Source organism: Balaenoptera physalus (assembly GCF_965194825.1).
Source record: "Balaenoptera physalus genome assembly, chromosome: 9".
Taxonomy (NCBI): Eukaryota; Metazoa; Chordata; class Mammalia; order Artiodactyla; family Balaenopteridae; genus Balaenoptera; species Balaenoptera physalus.
Window position 1 is genome coordinate 100,141,951 of NC_138888.1, and position 21,162 is coordinate 100,163,112.

The 21,162-nt window shown below is 43.7% G+C and overlaps 1 protein-coding gene across 4 annotated transcripts in view; it reads left to right on the forward strand.

The window, feature by feature from the left end:
• Nucleotides 1-1,079: 1,079 nt before the first annotated feature.
• The window catches only part of LOC309666641 (uncharacterized protein), an 80,148-nt gene continuing 60,065 nt past the window's right edge, over nucleotides 1,080-21,162 (forward strand). For all 4 annotated transcript variants that reach the window (XM_082474284.1, XM_082474283.1, XM_082474281.1 and 1 more), the window contains exon 1: nucleotides 1,080-1,537. The gene's annotated coding sequence lies outside the window, so the exon portion shown is untranslated. The remainder of the gene's footprint in view (nucleotides 1,538-21,162) is intronic.

A 21,162-nucleotide genomic window follows, 5' to 3' on the forward strand; every position in this document is an offset into this window, starting at 1 on the left:
GTTACCAGCACTGTTTTTATCATGTGTAGTACACTTTCAGTAAAGAGCTCAGTAAAGTTTACAAACATTATATGACCAACAACAAATGGGCAATCTTATTCATAGCAAATAAACAACAATACAGTGCCTATTATTTGCAAGGTTTTATGATTACCAGCTCCAGTCTTTTGTAACCCGTGGTTTACTCAGGTCTCTCCTCTTTCTCTGTGTTAATATTATATATATATATATATATATATATATATATATATATATATATATATACACACATATAATATTCTACTCAGCCATATCATTTAACCTCCATTGAAGATAGTGTGTGACTTTCTTACAGAAATAAAGCTCACAGTAAAGACGACTTGCATACAAAACTCCTATATTATTTTTCATTGCAATTTTCTTTTAGAAAGGAAAAAGAGCTGGCAGTGCCATGAGCGCCTGCGTTTTGGAGCAGAATGGAAACTGACGCCTCGCTGCAGATCCCTGGCGTCCTGGCGATTTTATTATGGACACAAACAAGAGCTCAGGACTGCGATGCAGCACCTCGAGCGCTGCCCGGAGGGCCCCTTAGAGCAAAGCCCTAAAGGGAAGGAAAGGCCTGAACTTGGACAGTCACCGGCTGCAGCGTGTTTGTGCAGCTTTCTCTCCTGCGTAAACTTTCGCCAGAAAATGAGTGCAAGTTCGGGGTGGGGAGTCAGATGACCTACAAGGAGGGGCGTCTAGCGTCCCCACTTTCGTCTACACCTTATATTACAGTACAGTCCTGTAGTCCCCCAACAGATCCGCTCTCGGCTGCTCCGCCCGGCCGGACCCACTCGCTCCGGACGCGGTCCGGTTCCCCAGCTGCGCTCGGAGCGCTAGGCTCCCGGGGATCAGGGCGGGTGTGTTGCCGGAGTCGCCTTCTATTGGCTCCCCTCCGGGGACGGGCCGCGCTTCCCGGCACCCGATTGGGCGGAACCGCCCACTGCAGGACGCGCTCATTGGAGGGAGTGGGCTGGGGGCGGGGCAGGGGCGGGGCAGGGGCGGGGCGGGCCCGGGTCCTGACGGAGCGCGCCGGCGGCGGAGCCGAGCGGAGCGGGCGCCCGACCCGGGCTGCGGCCGGCGCGGGCGGCGCGGGAGGCGCGGGCGTCGCAGGCGGCGGAGGGCCGGGCGCCGCGGGGCCTGAGGGGGGCCGTGCCGGCGGGGGGGCGGCCGCTCCCGGGCAGTGCCGGCTCCCCCGGGGCGGCCGCTCCGGGACGGCGTCTGTCAGCGCTCCTCGTCCTCCTCGGCGGGGCCGCGCACCCGGCGCCGCGGCCCGTCAGCTGTCAGGGGGCGGCGGGCTGCGCGGGACACAAAGAGCGCGCGGGCGGCCGGTGCGGGACGACTGCGCCTCCCGGCCGCGCCCGCCCGCCAACCGGTCCCGACCCGACGGCCCCGCGGCCCCGCGCCCGCCCGGGAGCTCGTCGTCCGCGGCCGCGGGGCCGGGAAAAGTTTGCGGCGCGTCCGCGGGGCGGCCCGACCCGCGGGGACTCCGGGGCGCGTCGTCGGCGGGACCGCGGTGAGTTGGCTTCGGGCCGCGGGGGCCGGGAGGGGGCGAGGAAGGGGTGGGGGGCGGGGGCCGCGCCCGGGGGAACGCGGGGCGGGGGTCCGGGGCCCAGGCGGAGTGGAAGGTGGCGCCCCCGCCCGGGAAGGGCAGGCCCGACCCGGGACGAGCGACTTCGCACCCGCATCCCCTGCAGGGGCTGCAGCTGCGCGACCATCGCGCCCTCCCGATTCCGAACCGGGCTCGGTTCGCGGTTCTGCCTGGGCCTCAGCGCGCGGGGCCAGATCACGAAGCGCCGGGCGGGGACCTTGAGGTGCGCCCGGAGCCACCCTTCAGCCCCCCGAGAAGGAACTTGTCAGCCGCATGCTTTCAGACATCCATATGTGAAGGTCGCTCTCAGTGAAAAATCCATTACCCATCACTTCTATTTAAAGCGCCTTACGACTGGCCAGCTTGGCGGCACCACTAGAAGTTGTAGGGCCAGGCTGGGTACAGAGCCAGGCTCAAGATGAAGTGGCAGGTGCCCCAGCAGCCCCTTCATGCCCTCCGGACTCAGTTTAGGGGGAAACCAGGGCTTCGGTTATACATGGGAGAGAGTAAACAGGACAGCTGCTTTTTGTTGTTTTCCTGTATTGCTTCTTCTTTCTGCTGAAAACTTCCTTGTGGGGTCCCAGGGGGAGGGAATTCTAGTTTCTGACAGAGAAGGAAAAGAAATTGTCACTTACAACCAAAGTAAATCTTAAACTAATGTAAATCTCCCTTACAGGAACAGTAACACACAATGCAAGTACATCTTGATCTAATTTTAATGAAGGATTGAAAATAGCTGCTGTGTTCAGTATCACTGACGCCAAAACGGCTCACTTACATAATCTTCTTTGTTGGGATGTGTTAGTGGCATGTATAATTTTGATAAATGATTAATGTTAAAGGTTTGGTCTGGCAATGGTATTGAAATAACGTCTTGACCGGTTGTGTTGCAATACAGTGCAGTGTGAACTTTCGGTTATCTTGATAACCTGCGTTTTTTCCATACAAAGTGAAATCAAACATTTTCCCTAACCAGAATTCTTTCCACTATGAAATGTAGACTTATCAGTACTGAATACAGGAGAAATTATTTTGTTCTCTCAGTGATAAATTCCCCCAGTTTTCTTACCATTCAAGCAGTGCCTTCTAGAGGCCAGGTGCTCCGCTGGGCATTTTTTCTGCTCATGGAGTTTGTAATAACAAAAGTCCATTTTTTAAAAATGTGAATGCATAAATGCTGATACTCAACAAATATTTGCTGAATAAAATGCCAGGCACTCAGATAAAAATAATTAAAAATTCTTCTTGCCCATCCTTAAAGAAAAGTATTACCGTGCTTTAGGGGAAAGAAAGAAGATCTGGCAGAAAGACTGAGCTTAATTCCAGTATGTAGCCCGAAAGTGTAGAGCTTAAAACAAGGATACAGATTTGGAAAGAGACAAAGAACATCGATAGGGTTTCTAGGAGAAAGATAACAATATTGATGTAACATAATACATTTTATGACGTAGCTGTCTTTGAAGAACACAAACCTGTGAAAAAGTATGTTTCTTAAATAATCAGTAGCTGCTTGCCTTGTGACTGAATGTCTAAATGCCCTAATCGTGTCCTTAATATTTCACTTGAGTGCTGTCTGCTTTTTAAACTCATTTTTTAAATAGCATGAAGTAAACCTTTCAGGGCAGTTCAGTTGCATGAAGAAAAGTGTACCTTTTGAAATCACCTAAATCTGCAGTGAGAAAGTCATCTCCAGTCTTACACCAAATAGAAAGTATGCACTGGCAATAGCATCTTGCTGAGACGGTCTTCACTCCAGACAGGTGCCGTGTGTGTGTGTGTGTGTGTGTGTGTGTGTGTGTGTGTGTGTGTGTGTGTGTGTGTGTGTGTTTGTGTGCGCGCGCGCGCATGCGTGTGTGTGGAGAGGTCCTTTGGGGACTGAATCGTGTGTGAGATACTCTGTTTTTCCTAAAGGGCCTGTGTGATAGTTTATTTGGTGACAGCAGGAAAATAAGTCCCCAACATTTGTGAGTGTGGAAACTTCCGGAAAGCCTAGTGGCCTTATTTAAAAGTGACCACTCCACCCAGAACCTCGCATTGCTATGCGAACAAGCTGTCTTTGTAGAACATGTGTCCTCCTGAGAGCAGGTTTGTTGGTTGGGCAGCCCTGTAAGGGGTCAGGGCTGTGTATCAGAGATTGAGATCCTTAGACCCCCGTATCAGGACCTTCTGTAGTTCTTGCAAAACTTCAGACTCCCAGGCACCTTTCAACCCTTGAAGAGCCAGAATGTCTGTGAGCAGAACCTGGAATCTGTATTCTCAACTGGAACCTCCCAGAGAGAGTTGATCACACTAAATTTTGAGGATTAGTGTTAGTTTTCTTGCCGGTGTTTAGTGGCAACTGTTGCTTTTCCCTAGGAACATTGAACCAGCCTCCCGGCATGCTGCCTGCTCTGATCGCTTCCCCTCCCGCCCTAGGCATGTTGGCTTCATCTCTCAGTGGGGCCCCGGGGCCACAGAGCCCCCAGGAACTGCTCCTGCGAGCAAACCCACTGCAAGCAGACTTAAGGGTGCCTCGGGACGCAAGGCCCTAGAGACCCCTCCCGCTATGGGACCCCCCCCTCCTCCAGCCTGTGTGAGATCTGCGGGGGTCCCAGTCCCAGCTGCCTCTTCTTCAACTGTCCAGATAAGGTTTCAAGCTGATAATTGGGAAAAGACCCCAAGGGACGGGAGGCCTGGGAGAGATCAGCGCAAGAATGCCGAGTGGAAAGCGGTCCCCTGGACACAATGCCGCACTCACTGGGGAGACTTTAGTCCAGAGGCTGACAGCCGGCAGGCACGGGTGTGCCTGAGCCCAGGCCCTTTGCCCTGTGTTGTCAAAACTCACATCTGCAAGCCTGTATCTTGGCTCCTGTAACTTCTGTATCCCTAAAATCCCTGGCACGGAAGCCAGGGTTTTCACGTTTATTGAAGGAAAAGGGGAAGAGTTTAGGAGGAAGGTTCAAAGCCTAGGCGGAGTCCGGCACACCCGATTCAAATCCTGGCTTTGCCGTTTACGACCTAGGTGACCCCGTGAGCTTCGGTTTCCTTACTTGAAAAATGAGGATAATGGTACTTGCCTCCTGGGAGTTGTTTGGGGAATTAGGTAAGATTATAAATTATGTAAGGTACAAATTAGTGACAGTAATAACTGTCACTCAGTATCTACGCCGCATGCGCACCTTTTAATTTATTATGGTAACTTTTCAGAATTCCTTTTTTTAGCCCTGGGGCATCGCTGTAGACGAGAGGAAGTCGGCACAGAGAAGTGGACACGGAAGGTCACCTGCTGAGTAGCCAGAGTGGGGCCCACGGTGGGACCGGGGAGGGTGGCGTGCGGGCCCTGACGCCCGCTCACAGCCTGGCTACTCCGGTGCTGTCTCTTCTCCTGCCCCCTTTTTGTACCACTTAACTGGGCACTTCATATGCTGCTTTGACTCAGTGAGGGAAAACATGGATCACGCGGCGGTCTGCCTCAAAATTGTAACCCTGGCCTCGGATTTTAGTATCAGGGATCCTCAGCCTACAGGGACGTCAGGGTGGAGGCCGTCTCTCCCCTTGGGATCCAGCTTTTGGAATTATTGAAGGAAGAGATTTCTATCTCTGATCCCATAGGAGAAGATCCAGAGCACAGCTCCAAGTTTGCCTTTGCAGAGAAGCGCGTGCTGTCAAGCCATGGGGCCGTGATTAGAGAGGCTGTTGTCCCCTGACTTTTCAAAACATCTTTACTTTCTAGAGCTTTTCGACTTTTCAAAGTGCTTTTTCTCACATCAGCTCACTAGTTCCTAACAACAGCCCTGTAAAATATTATGAATGTTACTACACCCCTAAGAGGCACTTCAGATCTTTCTCTCTCCCCACCTCCATTCCCTCTGGCAAACCTGTTGCTAGGTTAGCCTTTGCTGTCTTCGTGTCAGGTTTCTAAAGTCGAAATCCTTTCATCACTTTTGTCTGTCCCTCCTCTGCCTGTTCCTAAAACAAGGGTCTCCATCCTACTCCACATAGTGGCCTCAGTCACCAGGGTGCCTTAGCTCACCCTGCTTCCCTCCTTAGTGATGCCTCCTCTCCAACCCTCCGCATCCTACTCATCTTCAATTTCCAGCTCCCCTGGGAGCCTTCCCAGATCATTAGGTAGCCACAGCTATTTGGTCAGTTATAACGTGGTCTCAAAGTCCTAATGGAGAACAAGTCTATGATAGATCTGATGCAAACGAGAAACCCTGGACTAAAAGTAAGACTGGACTTGCCGTCTGCTGAGGAGCCCTGGGAACTTTGTGGCTGCACGTTTCCTGAGCTGTGAATGTGGAGAGGTTTGGGCCAGATGACGCTGACGATCCCTGCTCCTTCTGAGGTCCTGTGACAACTTGGCCTTCCTTACGGGTGTGGGATGGGGGCTCTTACTGAGTTCCTGGATGAAAATGTCAGGAATGGGCGCTGGATGCCTTCAGGTCTTGTTGTGTCCCACAGATGCTGAAGTGGGCAATTTTTGAATGCCAGGTAGCTTTTGGGGTAAGCTTTTTAACCACAAGCACTCAGGAAAGGTTAGTGGGCGAAGAATTCGCAGGATGGTATATTAGGGACGATAAAGGGTGAGCTCGTGAATGACTTCCTCTGATGGAATAAATAGGATAAGCTGTTGGATATGCCTTAGTCTTAACATTTATGATTTGCTTTGCGTTTCATCTTCATTGGATAATGCTGTATAACAAACAGAGTTCGGTTTACTTTTTAATCGTTTGGGAACTTGAAAAGCATTAACATAGTCAAATCTAGGATAGATGCTGGATGACTTTCTGTAGTAATCTGGCTGGTGACGTGTAAGTCTGCACGTATGTGCATATATCACATGCACATTACCCTTAAATTAAGAAGGGTACCCCTAAGTTGTGAGGTACTGTTATACACTGACCAGACTTAAGAAGAGTATCTTTTTAAAGCGTGTTGACATTTAATTGACCTTTGAAAGTTCATTCTGTTAATCATACTCAAAGTGCTAAAGCTATGGTTGACTGCTCTGGTGTTTTTACATTCAGTCGTGCTTAGCATATAAATTCTTCAGCATAATTGCCACTTATTTAGCAAGAGTTTCCTTTCTTCCCTGAAAATGTGAGTTGTGTTTTATTTTTGTATTTTTTTTAAATTTTGCTTCAGGCTTGAGAGTGTCAGAGGTTTGAATTGAAATGTTTTCCTGTCATTAGTTGTATGGGGTGTGACTTCTTAAGACAGGAGTAATGGAAATTTCTTGCTTAGTCGAGGCATACTTTTCCTTCTAGCAGAAGTTAGAACTCTTCGAGGTATAATGCTAAAATTTAGAGATGCTTAACACTGCTACACTACATATTTTTAACATAATAAACTTTGAAAATCTTTCAAGTCCGTTTCTGTAGATTAAAACTGTCAGTGCTAATACTTTTTATTAAACAAGGATTCAAAGGATTTATTTTTATAGCAAACTCTAATTATATTCCTTGAATTGCTCTGAGTAGTATTTTGTTTTATTATAAATGATGTATTTGTTTAAAAAAAGTCAAATATATTTCTTTGCTAAAGCTTAATGTTTTATTACTATCACCAAGAGAACGTCAGCTGAAACGTTTAAACATTTGAGTATTAAATTTATGAAATCAATCTATGGAAATTTTTAATATTGTTAGCTGTCTTACAGGTTTCTAAATTAACATTTCTAATGATCATGGAAAGGTAGCTACACTTTTTGCTAAGTGTCGATAGAAAAACTAAATCATGGAATTGCCAATTTGGGGTAACTTACCTTTGAGACTGCAGACATTTTTTTCAAATATTTCTGTCTTAAAAGCAATTTTTAAATAGGGAAGATCAAATTAAAACCAGAGCTTTTATGTTCATGAGGTAATTTTATACTTTTCAAATATGGAGCTCCATATTTGGAATGCATTTTGTTCCCTGTTTATACTAAGCTTTGGAGTCATTATAACATTTATTCAGTCACACATTGCAAGCACGGGAGATAGTCCTGTTCCATGAAGCTGACCTTATTTCTCATCACTGTCTCCCCTTCCTTCCATATTGCCCTATCTTTTTTTTTTTTTCTGCCCTTTTCTGTCCTTAGTTTTACAACCTACAGCTGTCCTTTTCGTATCATTATAGCCCCACCTCCAAAAGAAAAAAAGTCCTTTTCCCGGAAACATTTAACTTCCAACTCTATCATTTTTAAGAATATACAATGAAGCCTCTTAAATAATATTATCTAAATAATACATAAAGAGTGCAAATGACTGCAGTGCTGAGTGGTCAGATACAGGATATCCCAGACTAAGTGTGAACTCTCACACTTCCATTTTGGCATGTGTGGTTTCAACAGATTGAATTCCTTCCTCGCTATAGGAGTGTCTCAGGACCAGGCTGGCAGTGGTTTAACACAGAACATGAAGATAAAGCCTGGCTCCTTGGGCCATCCCTCTTGGTAATCCTCCTGGCCTGGTGACCCACAGTGACAAAATCAATATATTTGCTCTTCTTTTCTGTTTGAAGTCTGTTTTGTCATCGTGAAGAGCTTTCTGTCCTTTGAATCCAGACACATGTGTTCGCAGATAATTTATTTTATTTTCATTTTAGTTAACCAGTTCTTATGTCATACTTTCATGTGCCAGACACTCTTCTCAACACTTCACAAGGATGCGTTTGTGTGGTCCTCTTGACCCTGCAGTCATTATGTGCAGTTAGTCTTTAGCCTTTTACCATTGAGAAAGCTAAGGCGCAGAGTTTTATCGTAGGGCCAGGCCTTGAGTTGAGGGTGACGCGTAAGTGTAGGCGGAGTGGATAACTTGACAGCAGTGCTAAGAATCAGCAGAGAGATGTGGCAGAGTTGGCGGAAGATGAGTGTACGTGGAGAGGATCGGGCGCTCAGCTGGGCCCAGCCGCACCGAGGAGCCCGGCTTCCTTCCTCCACGTCCATGTCTGCCTTGGGCTGTGGAGACAAAGGCCAGGCAGAGAGAGGAGCCACCGCAGGCCTGGGAAGTGGTGGTCCTGTCTGAACAGTCCTCGCCTCGGGCCTCAGCCCGCCCTCAGCCTGGGGGAGGCCGGGCTGGCTCCCCGGGATATGCTCTCACGCTGCAGCGCCTCTGTGCCCCACTCCTCCTAGCATTTCTGGGCCTCCAGCTTCTTTTCCCCCAGACGCCTCAGCCGCTTTCTCAGCTGGAAGTTTGGGTGTTACAGATACTGGTGGAGACATTTCTCCCCAGTCTTAACGCCGGCCCACTTCGTTCTCGCTCTTTGCCCTACTGTGTGTAGTACTTTGAAAACGTTATTCAGTGATGTGTGCGGGGGTGGTCGTCTGAAGTTCAGAGACTGGTGGTGAGCAAGGAAACTGAAGGACAAAGCTGGCTGTTCTGTAGGAACTGGGGATGGAAGAGGAGGAGAGAACAGCTAAAAGTGGGGAATGCAGAGACAGGAGAGGGACAGGGAAAAGAACAGATGCATTGAGGGGAAAAAAGAGGGTGAAGAAACGAAGAAAAAGAATCACTGCTTTGCTTCATACCCACATCCCCTCCCCACCTTCACCAAAACAGAGGCGGTTTCACTCCCTTTTGCCTGACCTGAGTTTTGCCAGGGAGTTAATCACAGTGGGAGTGGAAAATTTCTCCTTTTTGCATTTTGAGACTTGGGTGTGCTGCTTTGAGATGCCACTGGGATCTAAGTAATATTTGTTTATACTGGATATTTTTTTCTGTAGCCTCTGTGGATGGGGCTTAGAATACAAACAATACTGTTAGCAGAACTGCAGGTACTCAATTGCTGTGTTTATTTTATTAGTTAAAAAACTGCTGGAGCCCTAAGAGTTCCGAGCATATTTTTAAAATACCAGAGGCAATTTTAAGAAGTGCTTTAGAAAGAAAAAGTAAGAAAAGTTAGGACTTTCAGGCTCTGGAATGCCAACCAATGTGTTAGGTTTTTAAAAAATTCATGTTTTCAAAGACTAAATCAGACTCATCAGTTATTTTTTTAAAAGTGGCTGTAAAGTACTCTTCTTGTATATAAATCCTCTTAATAGTTTAGGTAAAGTCAAAGCGTGGCTCTTTTGTTCCATAGATGTAAAACCGAGGTTAATTCTTTTGGGAACCTAGGATTTTTTGGATGCTGTTTAAATCATCTCTAATGACTTTACTTGGTCAGATCATAGGTCTGAAGGTATTTCCTGTGGATTTCTGATTGTATTGGGACAGAATCATTGTAATTGTGACGCTTCCAGAAAATCCAAAGTATATGGTTAATTTTACCCTTAAACTTTCTGATGCTTCGTTTCTGATACGTCCCCTGAAGTCTCTCTGTATCCTGCTCCTGTAGAAAGGTACACTATTCAGTAGCATTTATGAAAAACACCTGGTTTAAATAAAAAATGTTGAGCTAATCTAAATGATAAAAGTGTTGATTTGAAGAAATTAGTTTTAAATAGTTATTCATTTCCCGGATAGAGGGTCCTGGTCTTAACAGGTTTAATTAGATCCCTCTCAGTAAGACAAACTAATTTTTTTTTTTTTGATCATTGCATGGCAGTAGCATAAATTCTTGAAATAACAAACATTTCAAGAATCACTAATGAATTACCCTTAGGAAGTAGAAAGGGGGGAAGGGAGCTTTTCTCTCTCGTTTGTTCTTTTTTCATTTATCCATTTTTCCCCCACTTGTCCATCTTTCCTATAATCATGGAAATTTTTATTTTTCTCCACGGTTCATCAAATGTTCTGCATTTGTATGTCCTAGATTACGGCCACACCAGGTTTTCTTAGAATTAGGAACCTGAGTCTCCGGAAGGTAATGGAAACCGTCGTACGCTTTCTCAGACTCCCTCTCCTCCCGGAAGCAAGAGGAGCAAAACAGTAGTTGGTGGTTAGTCACTGCTGCTTCTGTGGCTGTTTGGTTGACCTAAGCATTTGCACCTCCATACTTAATACTTACATCCACAAATGGAATTAGGGCCAGTCACACTGTGTTTCCATCATCTGCTATCCCTTGTGGTTCAAATTTAGCACAAACCTGCTGTGAGTACGTATTAATTAGGTGAATGTAATAGGATGAAATTATAACATGAGCTTTTTAATAACTCTTCTTCTTTGAGTTCAAGTGTGGTTCTTATGAGTTTACAGCTATTTTGTTGAAAATCTAGAAAATCCTTCCATGAACAGCTAAGCCGCTGTTAGCCCAGAACAGTGTAAGTCAAACATTAACTTGCAGTAAAACCCTGTTGAAAGTGTCTTTGATTTTGAGATGCAGTGAGCTATGTCAGGTGAAGCTGCCCGTTCTCCATATGGAATGGTGAGGAGGCTGGACCCTGAATAGACATTTTTTGTCACCGTGTGCCACAAGTATAAGGTATATGAGCCTCTTTTCTTTTGTGACTTATAGCCCAGTTGCCAGGCCAGATAGTATTGGAGACAATTAAGACTTTCCGTAGAAAGCTTCCTAAGTCAGCTGCTAACTACCGTGTCTGTCAGTATACTCTCTCAACCATTTTGCAGTCTGCTATTTTAGAGTGTGTGGCTGTGGGAAGTGATGGTGGATGAAGTCAGGGTTATTGGTGCTCCTTTGTACTAAGAAAACTCACACTAGTTAAGGGAAGTCGGCTTCCATGATTTGCGTATGTTCAGTTTTTAAAACATCCTTCCGAGCCTCTCCAACTCCAGTCCCCACCCCTACCTCATAAATTCAAGCAATGAAGGAATTAGAGTCATAGGGTGTTAGAGCTAGAAGAGTTTTAGGGTCTGACTTACCCTCTCATTACAGTTGAGGAAATGGATATCCAGTGAGGTCAAACGCCAACACGCAACTAGTTTAAAGGCCCAGGTGACATTAGAGGTTTACCTCCGTTAGTAACCACTGTTCTGATGAATCTGCCCTAACACGTTCACAGTCACAAGGCAATAAGAAGGAAAACAACTAACACGTGGATGGTACTCTCTCATACAGCTCTCAGTCACTTCTCAGAAGAGCTCTGCAAGGTGGAGAGCTAAACTACCGTTAGTCTCCATCCACAGAGAAAATGGGCTGCGTGATGGGCAGAGGCCTGTCCAGGGCGGTCATCCACCAAAAGGGCCCAGGCCTCCCCGTCTTCCCACCTCGGCAAAAGCATCAGCTGGTCTCAAGACAGGTCCCCTAGACCACAGGATGGGGAGTCCCATCTTCATGTTATAGCTCCGGCGCTAAACTTGGATCGGTCATTAACTTTTGTCTATTTCATCACTTTTAAAGGTGGAAAAGACACATTTTAAAGAGCTGGGAGCTCATAAACTTTTCAAAAGAAAGATCCTGGATAATTATGAATAAGGTGTGTTTTGAGAATCTGCTAATCAACATTTCAAACATTTAGCCAGAATATATTGATCACCTACCATGTGTAAGGCACTGACGGGCCGCTCCAGTAGCCTCAGCAGTGACAGGGAAGAGGTGTACGCAGTCTTCTCTCCCTTCAAAGATTTATCTAGACAGAAAACCGTTTTTGAAAAGTGTCTGGTACTGCCTACATTACTCTTGAGATGCAAGAGATACTAATTCCTCTGTCTGAAATGGATCAATATTTTCTAAATATTTGTACTAAAAGTATTCACATTAAAGAAAACTTGTAAAATACAGAAAAGCAGAAGGAACAAAATCGTATGTGTATATTCTGAATTTTTAACATGATAACATTTATATCATACGTATAGTTCTTTCTTGGCTTTTCCTTAACTTGCCGGGATAGCTAATGTTCTGTATCATTGCATAGCTTTGTAAATACGTTTTAAAGATTACGTAATCTAATAGGTTTGATTTTTTAAAAAAAACAAGGACTGGTTGGAATTCTGAATTCTGCCATGTGGTTATTACAGTGAAATTCATCTTAAATTCCCCTAATGACCGTTTAGAAATAGATCTTCTGTTTCAGCAGGAGTGGGACCGTGTTCCCAGGTGAGAGTTGCTCTTTGTGGGGTGTCTAAGGAGCAGGAGCCCCTGAAGGGCGGGGAGCTGGGCCAGCAGGCGGCCTGAGGGCTGCGGCCTGGGAACTGCTGACAGTGACCAGGGACGGGAGGAGTGGGACGGAAAGTCCCCGGTGAGCCTGGAGGCTGGGATACCCTGGCTCTCGGGAATCCCCCTCCCTAGTGAGGACGCAGCCCAAGTAGGAGAGGAGGGGCTCAGGCAGATGGGGGCCCGCGGGGTGCGGGGGAAGAACAGCCCAAAACTCTCTCATAAGCCTGGAGAGCCCCTGTCTGGGGAACCCTGGCCTGCACTGGAAATCACTGTCATTTTAAAGGAGAGTTTGGCAACACAACATTTTAAGTCAACTATACGCCAATAAAAATTAAAAAGAAAGAAAGAAGTACCTTTTGAAAAAAACAAACACAACGTTGTAAATCAACTATACTTCAATAAAAAATAAAAATTAAAAATTTTTTTTTAATTTTTAAAAGATAAAAAAGACAGATCTGGAGAATAGATGTGCTCATTATTACTGGGGCCATAGATTCTAGGCCCTCTTAACTGACAGAAAAAATATATATATATGTGTATATATCGACCCATGAGTGTACACATTATCTATCGATCTAATAATATGTGTGTGTATCTCCACCTGTATTGATATTAAACTAAACATGGATGCATAAAAAAATGAATAAGTAAAAGAGAGTCTGGCAAATGCATAAATATATGGTGAACAAATTAGTGACTAAACGAATTGTTTTCTCCCAAAGGATCTAGATATTTGTTTCTACTCTTAGAAGTTTTCTTCATTAATTTTTTATGCCCAATTTACAATGAAAACAATTTTTATTGAATAATAATTAACTAGCTCATATTTATTCAAACCCACACCCTCCCCGACTCCACAAATGATTCAGAGGAGCTTACAATAAGCAAAACATCAGAATGGGAGAGTGAGTGATAGTTGTGATTCCAGCTCTCCAAGCCTGGTGTCCCTGCCTGTGTAATGATGATGACAGTAAATGCTTCATCGTACCAGGGCAGGGTCAAAACGAGGTTGTGCGTAGACATTGCTCGGAATACAACAGAAAGGTCGTGTTAAAGTTAAGGGTATGGGAATTCCCTGGTGGTCCAGTGGTTAGGACTCCACGCTTTCACTGCTGAGGGTCCGGATTCGATCCCCAGTCAGGGAACTAAGATCCTGCAAGCCATGCAGCCAAAAAAATAAAATAAAATAAGGCTATAAACTTGAGAACACATGGTTTATCTAGCTTAATTCTTAGAGAATGTTAACTGAACAAAAAATATTTATATTAATTTCTGGAGTAGAAGAGACTTTACTCTTTATAACTCTGTAAGCTCTCTACTGTTCCAGGCAATGCTTTCCTTCCTAGAATTTGAGTTTCTTAATTTTCCATGTGGGTACAATCCATGGGAAATTGTTCCCAGTCAATTCCTACAGCCTTCAGCCATTTTCAAGAGGCAGGGAGCTGGCAGGTCTGTGTTCCTATTAATTACAAAAAGAAAATAGCAAGGGAAAATTCATCATTGCTGTTATTAGCAAGAAATATAATGAGCATTAGAAGCCTTTGAATTAGCCTAGAAACAGTGTGGACTACTAAATATAAAGTATAACTAGAAGATGAAGATGAATTTTAAAGGGCAGAATTTTGTTGGTACATTTATTTTACTTCCATTTCAGATTAGTTCTATGTATGCTTTCTACAGAAGGAAGCGGAGAGCACTTGTGTTTCTTGTCTTTATATGGGTTTTCTGAAGGAAGGGATGGGGCCGATGCCAGTACCGTTGATGCTGTTGTCTGGGCCCTTGGCCCCCAGAGAGATGGTGGGTGAAAGGATGCAGCGCAGAGCCTGGATGCTGGGTTCTGTGCTGACGTGGAACGCTCCCTTTTCCGAGAGTACCACTGCAAACGCTCAGGGACCAGAGTGGTGGAGGTGGATGGACCTGGGGAGAAAGGGAAAGCCAGGGGGTGAAGCATCCTTCTACAGTGGAGTAGGCCACCCACATTGCACCTCTGCATTTCCATGGCCAAAGGAGAGTCCTAGTATCAATCAGTCAATCAACAAATAAAGCAATGGTAACATCTGCCACCTGCTGATAAGTGCCTGAAATCTCACCATCGAGGTTGGGCCATTTAATTTAAATACTCTTCGGGATATATGTATATGTAGAGCTGACTCACTTTGTTATAAAGCAGAAACTAACACACCACTGTAAAGCAATTATACTCCAATAAAGATGTTAAATAAATAAATAAATAAATACTCTGATTCAAAATCCAGAGAATTGGGTTTAGGAGGTGAGGGAGCTTGAGTGACTGTAATATTTTAAGCTGTTCTCAGTTATGCATAGCTTAAAAAAATCATGGTTGTAGAGTCAATAAGAGGATTCAAGACTGAATGGTATAGGGTAGCTAAGAAAAAATTGTAAAGTTTATCCGGGGCCAGTGCTGTACTGTCCACCATCAGAAGAAATTAATGCTTCAAGTAGTTAAAACTAATGTGAAGAGATTATAAAATGTAACCAAGGTATAGACATCCAGAGCTGCACGTTTGGGTGGGGAAACTTTTAGGAGCTTTGTCTTCCTGATTCCAGTGGTTTTAAATTACGTAGTCTTCTGTGAGTATTTCCAGGTTATAGAAGACAAATGAGGGCCTGTCGTACTGGACACAATTGAATCTTACTCCACCATATTTGTTATTAATTCATGATTTTTTGGTGGATTGATCGGTCACATTTCTCAGGTAATGGCAAGATATTTTAGTCTTGAGTAAATTTACTTAGTTCCATCCTTCTAGATCAGTGGTTCTCTGCCAGGAAGGTACAGCAGAATCATTTTATAGCTTTTGCCAAATGCACTCAGCGACCTCCCCACCTGAATAAGAACTGCAGAGTGTTTGGGGCAAGAAGCAGGCCGGGTACGTGGGGTTAGAAGAATCTGTCCTGATAAGCCTGTTACCACCCTCTCATTTTAAGAACTGCTGTTCCAAGTGGAACCGATGCTGCTTAATAACCAGAAAACAAGGAAATAGTTTAAACTAAACAACTTTGAGTCTCATTTAAACTGGCAAAATTGTTCAGCACTTTGTTGGGCTAAATCTGCTTTACCTTTCACATAGATTTCCTCGAGCTGGTACCTTGCTAAAAAGGAAGCCTGTATATACAGGCAGTGAAGTGCTCTGTCAATGCCTGTTAAACGCCCTTCCATTTACAACTCCTTGTAACTAAGATCTTGTGATCTTTCGTGCTTTATCTGGAGGATTTTTTTAATGTTTATTCATAGAGCTCTGAGCAAAGGCTGGATTTTCACAGCCGTGTGAGGGTTTACTATCTCTTTCATCGTTCACTGAATTGTTATGTGAGGTGGCTTGCCTAGTTTGTGCTGGTCGTTTTTAATTTAAAGCCATTACTGAAAAGTGGTAAGATTCCAAGGCAAGTAGGGGATCTGTCACTTGGAGAAAAATTTATGGGAGTAAAAATATTCTTTTTGTAAACAGTTACTGCTCTACAATGTCTTCACAGGGTGTAAGGCTTGGTATTCATCTGTTTTAATTAAAGAGTATCCTGCCTGTCTATTTGTGACCAGCTCATAAGAAGAGGGTGTCTTGGTGAGAAGTTCACAAGGTTGGAAGCTGTAGCTGCGTTTGCTGAACCGACTCAAGCCCTAGTCAGCAGTGGTATATGAATGCCAAGTACTAAGAATTTCTGGAATGTAGAATCGCACAGCACTGATAAAGTTTGCTTTGTTCCCCTATGTGACTTGACCCATTGAGAAAATGTGGTTCCCTAGGAAGTTTTAATAGTTCAAAGTCCTTAGTTAATAAAGCAAAAGGCCACAACATAATTCAGCTTGTTTTCACCTGCTGCCTCAAAGATTAACTTTCTTAACCTTAATGGGATAGAGTTACCCTTTGCTTTGAAAAAGTCGTTTATGGAGCTCCTCACGTTTGTTCGTTTCAGTAAACATGACACTGTTTGTGTGGATTTTGTTTTTGTTTGGGGTTTGGTATCACAAACTAAGACTTCTGCAACTTAAGAACCTTCTGGTAACATCATCTAAAAACAAATCTCGGGGAAAGGCACACCCACTTCTTTGTATCAACTTAATGTTTCACTAGGCGCGGAAGGGTTTTGAATTACTTCAGGAAAGCAGTGACTGATAGAGCTTACCCTTCAGTTTTCCTCATTTATTTTCATAAGAGAATGGGAGTGGAATTCAAAACATTCAGATCTGGAGTTAATGTACGTCACCCTGTCGGCAAGTGATAGGTTCTGTGTTTTTCCAGTGGGAAACTTTGACCCACAAACTGATATATGCCTGTTACAGACCTTGCTATTCCTTCTATTTCTCTCCTGATGCTTACTCTTTCAAAAACCAGCTGACTGTACAAGTTGTCTCTGGGAGCAGATTTCAGAGCAAAAGTGATATATGAAAGCAGTGTGTAAGTCTTTTTTTTTTTTTGGTCAGAAGTTATAGTGTTTGAAATAAACCTTTTATATTTTCATTGAGAGTCTAAGGTCACGTAAATGTAGTATTTAATGTTAAAGGTGCACTTTATCTTGTTAGCATAATTTAACTTGTATGTTTGGTCACTTCACTCAAAGAAGGATTTTAATTACATCACGCATGTCAAGTAAGCTTGCTATCGCCTGTGTGTTCCTTGTCTCTAACAGTGACGGATGAACGCCATTGGCATATGTTGTCCTGGATTATCACAGGATTTTATAGGAATCTGGTAGCTGAATAACAGACATGCATGAAGCTTTGGGCTTTGAACTGGAGACATTCCCTAGAATGTTTCTGGTTTGGGGTGATACTTTAGTGATGTGCAGAATTGTGTCCTGTCCGTCTTAGGGACCCTCCAGGTAACCGGACAGCCAGCAGGAGTGTCCCTGTGACAGTGAGCGGCTGTAAACATCCTCGACTGGAAGCTGTGAGTCTGCAGACGGGCTTTCAGTCGGATGTTTGCAGCCGCCGACTGCCCTCTTGCGTCTGGAGCCGCCTGGCCGCCTTAGGGGCAGAAGCTGCCTTGACTCCACTGGACACCTTGCTCTCCCTGGGATGCATGGTCCAAAGCTTGCGTGAGAAGGGAGTTCACATTCCCTAGCACCTCCCCTGTTAGTTCACATTCCACCCTCCCCCCCCTTGCCTCAGTAACTTTTAAACCATCTCTGCATTTTCAGCAGGGCAGGAGGAGAGGTGCTCTGTGTGGGTAGAGATTTTGCAATATCAAAAGAAAAAAAAAAGAAAAAGAAAAAGTCAAAGTATTCCCAAGAGAAGTGAGGGAATGTATTATAGTATTTTTTGTTCTTAGAAAAAAAAGTGTACTAGGGCAGTATTTCCACAAATCATTCTCAAAAGGGATTTGCTTTGTCCTGCTGTTTATATTTACCTGTAATTTCAAAATAAGTGTTTTTTACAGCCATTTGCAAATATTTCTATCAATAAATCTAAATTACTTGAAAAGAAAAAAAGTAAAGGCCAGAGTGAAGAGTTAATTCACTTTCACATTATTTGGATTAAACCTCTTTTATATTTTATAGGTTCAGCCTTTAAGCAATAAAGTAGTTTTCAATTTAACCAAGTGCCTAAAATAAACTGACATTAACTGAACTAACTCTTATTTCAGAAATCTATTTGTTCTTGTTTTAACTGATGAGAATAGTATTTTAGGCATTTGTTGATGCTGTCTCCATTCAATTGAACTGTTAACTTTGCTTTATGTAATAGCATATATCTCTTAAAAATAATACATGAATCAAATTTTATCCTAAATGTAGGAAGGCAGCCTAAGATGTTTACAAGATTCCTGTTGTGGATCTCTATGAAGGACCTGATTTCAAACTTGTCCTTTTTGTAAATCTGTATTTGTCTTATGGCAGATCTGTTTAATATGAGACATTTAAATTGTAGAATGGAGACACTTTAAGAGGAGATGAAGGTGGCATACTTTGCCCTCTAAAATGTAGTATCTTCCACACACACAGTATTGTGGTCATGTAGAAATTATCGTTTCTGTTCCCTGTTCAGCGCCTGCTGATGTTGTCGATAAGAGTTGTTATTGAAACAGTGGGACTGTACCACTACTTAAAATGTGGCCAAATTACAGTTGAACATTCTGATTAACTGGGATGGAGGGAGATCTATATAGAAATGCGTTAAATTTTCCACATACGTAAAGCCTTTAAGAGAAAAAACCCCATCGGTCACACTGGCCACAAGAGGTCAGTAGATTAGATGCCGCTGAGCTGGGGCAGGAGGGCGGGGCTTCTGTCTGCAGGGCCCTGGGGTGTGGAATTGAGAATGTGGCCTGTTCTTTAATAGGTAAACTTGAAACACTTCGGGCAAATACCTCAGCCCTGTTTCAGGGAACTATTCCCCAGGGAGCTGACCGCAGGTCTGGAGGAGGGGTGAACCCTCCCTGGCTCTTTGACCTTCACTCCCTTTAGGCTCTCCTCCCCTGTTAGTTCACATTCCACCCTCCCCCCCTTGCCTCACTGCCCTCTAAATTTTCCATTTCCCACTTCTATTTGGTTATTTTCTTCATTTAAGTAATTACTTGTTGGAATATTTTAATATGTAAAAATTACAACCTTCTTGCATACTCTTAAACCAACTACAGACCTCCAGAAAACCTTCTGGGTAACTCTGAAATTAATGCCTATTATTCATTATGTCATGTGTCCCCGATTTCCATAGTAACAATCTAAAATACTATGTTAAGATAGTATAAAAGGTGTGCTATTTACATTTGGAGTAAGATCTAGATACAATTTGTTTTAATTTCACAAAAATATCCAACTTTAAAAATTTACAGTATTACACACTACTATGTGTAAAATAGATAACTAATGAGAACCTACTGTATAGCTGTATAGGGAACTCTACTCAGTGCTCTGTGGTGACCTAAATGGGAAGGAAATCCAAAAAAGAGGGGATATATGGATACGTATAGCTGATTCACTTTGCTGTACAGCAGAAACTAACACAACATCGTAAAGCTACTATACTCCAATAAAAATTAATAAAACAAACGTGCACATTTAAAAATAATTTACAGTATTACACTTCTACAACTACATAGACAAAGTTGTCATGCATGTAAGATAATGTTTTTTAATTCCTTGTTCATAACAGCATAATAAAATACCATATATGATCTAGAAAATACAATTCTGGAACCGGACCACAGTAGGTCAGTTACAGAGATTAAAACGCTGTCGAAATATGTGTTGGATAAATGTAACCTGTGTTGCTGTGAAGTTTGTAATGCTGAAAAACAAAACAAAACAAAACAAAAAGACACCACACTGAGCAATCACCACAACTATTTTATGTTTAGTTTTTATTTATGATGATTTGCCAGAACAAAAGTTGGAACATCCCTGAAAGGGAGATTTCTAATGGAAGTGTATGAGGTTCTAAAAGTGGCAGTGGTGACTCATTTAAATGACACTTACTTTTCCTGACCTTAAAACTCAGATTTGAACCCACACTCCATTTTGTAGTGCTGCCATCTGTAAATGCTACACGTGCGGAACCATTCCTCTGCTGAAGAATTAAAACCAGGGGCGAGGACTCTGGAGACAAGGGAGACTCCTCAGAAGGCCGTCCCGCGTGGGGAATCGGCGCTCTGCCTCTGAAACCCGGTTCCGCCCAAACGCATTGCCATCAGAAGTGCCTTGTTTTCTTTCACTAAAGTTGTAGCTGAGTTACCACTGGAGGAAAAAAAAATCTTTCTTGACTGGTGTCAGTTTGAGGTGGCTTAAAAATAATGATGCAAACATACCAGTTGTTTTTCTATATCAGAAGAGTAACCAAAAATGAATAATTTCTCTTAATTTTTTTAAACTATATTTTAGCCAGTTTTTAAATTATTATTTATTTTTTATTTTTTTTAATTTTTTTGTTTTGGCTGTGTTGGGGCTTCGTTTCTGTGCAAGGGCTTTCTCTAGTTGCGGCGAGCGGGGGCCACTCTTCATCGCGGTGCACGGGCCTCTCACTGTCGCGGCCTCTCTTGTTGCGGAGCACAGGCTCCAGACGCGCAGGCTCAGCAGTTGTGGCGCACGGGCCCAGTTGCTCCACGGCATGTGGGATCTTCCCAGACCAGGGCCCGAACCCGTGCCCCCTGCATTGGCAGGCAGATTCTCAACCACTGCGCCACCAGGGAAGCCAATTTCTCTTAATTTTTGAAGTGACTTATTGAAATCTTAAAGATGGCTCTTAGTGAACTGTCTTAGAGTCTCACTTCAGTGATGCAGAAGACTTTCTTCGTCTGGTCCTTTATCAGAATGAGGACTCTTAAATAGATCAGGAAGGTAAATTTGATAGTGTGTACTGTGGTTGTCTGTGTGCACAAACTAAGCTGTTAAATCATTCAAGAGACTGGGGTTTTTCTGATTATTGGTTTTCCCTTTCGCTCTTACTCCTCTTAATGGCAAGAAGCCAGTAAATAAAATGAAAAAAAATCTCATCCTCTGGATGTGCTTATTATTAAAAATAATAGTCAATGAATTCAAAATTCTTTAATAGACTTCTTCAGTCTTACGCAAATACCTCTCTCACTGATGTGCACTTTCGATCTTAAGCGTGAATGTGGTGGAGAAGTTAATGTCGCCGA